This window comes from Prosopis cineraria, unplaced genomic scaffold (assembly GCF_029017545.1).
Source record: "Prosopis cineraria cultivar Desert tree isolate PC_DT_omini unplaced genomic scaffold, ASM2901754v1 PC12, whole genome shotgun sequence".
In the NCBI taxonomy this organism is placed as follows: domain Eukaryota; kingdom Viridiplantae; phylum Streptophyta; class Magnoliopsida; order Fabales; family Fabaceae; genus Prosopis; species Prosopis cineraria.
Genome location: NW_026555343.1, coordinates 19,281,887 through 19,286,968, shown reverse-complemented (window position 1 = coordinate 19,286,968; position 5,082 = coordinate 19,281,887). Strand labels below are relative to the sequence as shown.

At 32.8% G+C, this 5,082-nt stretch overlaps 1 long non-coding RNA gene across 1 annotated transcript; it reads right to left on the bottom strand.

Moving 5' to 3' along the window:
* Positions 1-1,425: 1,425 nt before the first annotated feature.
* LOC129288557 (uncharacterized) lies at positions 1,426-3,896 on the bottom strand. The gene is made up of 4 exons (XR_008588033.1): positions 3,521-3,896; positions 2,722-2,810; positions 1,781-1,813; positions 1,426-1,691 (listed from the first exon to the last, which is right to left on the bottom strand). It is a non-coding gene; the product is annotated as an uncharacterized LOC129288557 (long non-coding RNA).
* Between the last annotated feature and the right edge of the window lie 1,186 nt (positions 3,897-5,082).

Below are 5,082 nucleotides of genomic sequence, written 5' to 3'. Positions count from 1 at the left end.
TTGGTTTAACATCCAATTGGGTAAAACATTAATCAATGGAAACCCCATTTTTTATAGAGGCAAAATGAGTTTCAAAGAATCTTGTATTAATGGATTATTTGCAAGATTCCATGATGTGCAATATATCTTTTTATAGGTAAGTTTTGGTTTTAAAAGTTAAAATTAAAAGGGTTCATGGGCGAAAATATTTTAAAAGTTTTTTAAAAGGAACAATGGATATCCTTACTTTATAAAAATAGCAATGTTACTTTATAAGTATTAAAAGTGGAGCAATTTCAAGCAGATGTTTGCCACATGTAACAGGACCAATTTTAAATGCCACATGTCACACGAGCCATCTAAACTCTTCTCTTCTTCTTCCTTTCACGGTTTGCAAAGGATGGGGTGATGTCATGAAATCAACCACCACGGAAATGGAGGACATCGGACCTTACAGCATAATGAAGTAGTGAAATCAATTTACCGAAAGAATGGGTTCTTTCCAAAGTTTTCTTTCTGAATCTATCATCACCCAAGCCTTAGTAAGCGAGGACCAAATGCACATGATGTCTAACAAGATCATCTAGACCGTCCACCAAATTATCATCAACGATACCACCTTTGTCTCTTACTCCCAGAATTCGACAACCATCGGGATGTTGTTGTCAACGGCTTTAGGGGACTTACAGGAGCCACCGTATACGGTACATTCGATGGGGCCAGGGTTGAATTATTGGTACTGAGAAAGGTAATTTGAAAATTAAGGTTATGGATGACGAAGTGGTGAAGCATGACGATGAAAATTCTGAGATTGTGGAGCTCGATGCTGCCAAATTATTGGCAGAGCACGTTTATTTATGTGAAATCTGTGGGGATTTAAGCGAGACTTGTAACATTCTAAATTTCAATCCAAGAAACTAATGGCTAATCAATGGTAAGTTAGTAATTAGTGGATTGATTATGATTTAAAAGTCGAGTTGATAATTTGTGTTGATTGTTGTTATATTGATAAGATTGAATGATAGAATAGCAGTTCGAAACATAACGCTAGAGCAACAGTGAGAGTTTTCTCACTGTGCCACGCGTTATAGTGGATGCTGCCACTACTACAAAAATGAGCATATTTAATAGTTATTTTCACTCATAAATGATGGTTATTAACCGTCATATATAAATCCGTCATTTATAGAGGTACCTTTTATTTGATGGTTATTTAACTATCAAATAAGCAGGGGCATATATCCGTCAAGTATTCTCCTACTTATTTGACAGTTATTCAAATAACTATCAAGTATATGCCTTTGCTTATTTGACAATTATTTGAAGTAACCGTCAAATATTAGCAAGGCTTCCTTAATAATTATTTTGATTAATCTGAATTATATTTTACCAATTATATTTTTATTATTCATTTCAATGCATCCTAGTAGATAAATAATAGCAAGAGAACAATGTAAAAAATATTTTATTGCTGAGATTTAAAAATTCAATATATTATAAAGAAACATTATACAATTGACAAGATCCTCAATCACTTAAAACACTCACTATACAAGAAATATTATCCTACAAACTATATCAACAAAAAGTTCTTAACAGTTCATGAAAGCACAAAAAAGATCTTCAAGTTATTGATCAAGCCTCATAGTTCAAGCCACTTTCTCACTCTATCTCTCGTTGTGCCATAGTGTTAGCATATGTGAAAAATAAGCCTGCCACAACCATAAACAAAAATGCTGTGTAAATATCCCGCATAACTAATGAACAAGAAAAATGAAACGAGGTATGTAAAGTTACTTACATATCTTAATCTCACTTTGCACATCTCCACGCACTGAAATGGTAAGAAAAATGGAACAGTAAGTGTAAAATTATATATAAGAGGCATGTCCTATCAAAAATCAATTATCATAATCATATACTATATAATTAATATGTCATAATCCATGTATTACCATTACTTATATTGCATCCATAATTGGTTGTCGGTTCTACCATTTTTTTCATTTCATATTTCATTAAATACTAATTAAGAAGCTATTCCAATTAAAATATAACTACGTAAAGAACTTGAAAAGTATTGTCCAAAATATATTTATCCAACATTTAAAAGTAGTTAACTTGTTGGCGCGGAAGAAACTTCAATTGGCTAAAATTAATGCCTTAATATCTCCACCAAATTAATGTTTGAATCATGTTCAAGTTTGAAGTGCACTATAGATGAGAAAGGTTAATTCCCAGCTACTTAAAAACAAATCTATGATATGAGTCATGGATTGAAGAACTTATGCTACATTGAATTTGATTTTGGGTACCCTACTGCAAGACAAATTATCAGCAATGATTTTCATAATTGTTTAAGTCCTACATCTCATACCTGTCTCTTTTCTTTCATATTGCACTAGAATTTACTGAGAAGCTACGCATCTAACCAGTCATATATTAGTGTTTAAAGTAGAAACCTATATGTAATACACATGAATTAAGGGCAGGTTGAAATAGCATTAGGCTTCTAATGTTAAACAGTTGAAGCTATTATAATTTAATAAACCAGCCCAACTAGCAAGTGTAACCTAAGCCACCTTGGAAGCGAATAAACTAGTACAATCCGTAGCAAAATGTCCCCAAAAAAATAATAAACATTAAAATGTGAGAAGTAATGTCAAACACTAGAATAAGAATCTCAACATTTTCAAAAAGGCAACCCAACCAACCACAAAATATGAAGAATTTACAACATACCAAAGGCAGTAGGAAATCCGAGCATCTAATTCAGACAAGAAAATTAATTTCTCCTGGATTGAAGGTCCTACTAACCAGAATGCTCATACCTAAATGGAGAGAATTATGTTATATACAAGGAAACATAAAAACAAACCAAACAGGTATTTAAGTAAACAACACAAAGGCCATCCACATGAGATTTTACAAAATCTGATAAACCAACTATTCCTATATAGCATTCTAACAATAACATCGTGCGTGATGAGATAAAAATAGTCAAATTAAGAAATCATGAACAAACTCAGCAATCATTTTCAACCAGACCTTCCCAAAAAATTTTAAGATTAGATTAGTTTAAATTTATAAGATTTTACAAAAGCATCAAAACAGAGCCAAAAAAGAAGGCATCCTTCTCCCTTAAGGCAATATTATATAACATACGCATTTAGTTATTAGGCACAAAACAAGACACAATAGCAAGATACCTTGAGATCTAAATTAAGGCACCTATACAAGAAAATAACTATATTCATTTGTGAAAAATATATATAACTTAAAAAGGCACAAACTATCATTCTATGATACAAATCGTGCAAGGATGGTTTGGTGAACTTGATTTGACTCAACCTTATGAGCTGCCAAACAAGAAAAAATGGATTAGAAACAAAATCAAATACAAAGTAAAAACTTCAATTTCAACTGTTCATAAAAATGGCAATAAATCTAATTTTTCTTTCCATTGTCAAATAGCATGGCATCAGTGAATCTAGAATATGAATGCCTAAACTAAATGGCTGCCATTCAGCATGAGTCTTACTGTTCAAAATATCACAGCGCAAAAGAAACAAAACGTATCGTGAGTACAGAGCGATGCAGAACCAGAGATGCAGCATCTAATTAATTCATCAAATCGAACAGATTATTGGTTTTTTGAGAAAATAGAAGTGACAGGGGAAGAAGCCCTCTTTTTAGAAGAAGATTGAGCTTGAATCAAAGGTGATGATGAGCTCAAGATTAATGACGAAGTGGTGTGACTGAGAAGGAGAAGAGAGAAAGCGCGCGATCTAGAGCAGCGATGTGATGATGAGGGAGAAAAAGAGAGAACACGGCCATAGAGTGGTGCTACGGCAAGGGAGAAGAAGAGAGAATTCACGGAGAAGAAGGAACTCGTGATGAAGCTAGGGTCTGCGCTTATTTTATGTTTTCTAGTGACGAATATTTCACGGTTATTTTGTTTAAGTATCAAATTTTTAGCTTTTGACATTTAACGTTTTTATAGAAAACCGTTAAATATGTATTTCCCATAGCTTCTATCCTTATTTATATGATGGTTTTTTATTTAATTGTAAAGTTCTAAATATCAATATTTGATAGTTTTGTAAACAATCATCAAATATATAATTTTTTCAATCTCTACCTCAGTTTATATGACGTTTTTTTTTAAATAATTGTCAAATTTTAAGTGTCAAATATAATTATTTTTGTAGTAGTGTGTGTTTGCCGTGGCGCATGGTGCAGAGTGTTTTACTAAAAGGCTAAGTCAGATCATGAAAATCAAAAGAGAAGGAAGGGAAAACACAGCTGGAGAGGTTAAGAGGTTCATGTCCGCTAGGGCATTGATTATCCGATGATTGGGAATCAACTTCGACTAATGACTTATTAGGTAAGTATTGTACAGCCTTAAGCTTATTTTCTATCCATTTTTATTGAATTTGATCAATTGAGAAATCGAATAAGGAAGTTTTGAGGTGTTGAAATCTAAAAGAAATGTTTAAAAAGAGCTATCAAATACAGAACTAAGGTTTTGTGACTAGTCTAGAGTTAAATGATTTAGCTTTGTGAGTTTAAGCTCATATGGCCTAAATAGTTATGTTGAAATGGTGAAATTGGGTGAATAAATGGGTTCGGAGGTTGTTATTGCCATTTGACTAGCCTATAGGGCCAATGACTATAGATAGTAGAGTAATGAATTCAAAAGGGTCCTAATTGAATCATTTTGTATGTTAAGGGATTTGGTTTAGCAATCAATACTTATGTTAAGTGTTGGAAATTGATTGAGAGATACTGTGTTGTGTAGATTGAGTGCCTGTGATGTTGGTCGTGAGAATCTACACTCTTGGGGAGCTTAACGTGATTGGTAACCCTTAGTAGTAAGGGTTAAATGTAACTTGAGTAACCCTTTTACTTGTTCATTTGTGAAATTATTTATAAGTATTTTCATATAACTGTATGCATTGTGTTATGAATTGATAAAGTAGTAGCATTGTGAAAGAGTATGCATGTAGGTGTGTAGGTCATGTATGGAATGAATTTGAAGAGACATATGCAGACATGTGTATTGCATCTGCGAGTATACCTTGGATTATAGTAGGGGGATGC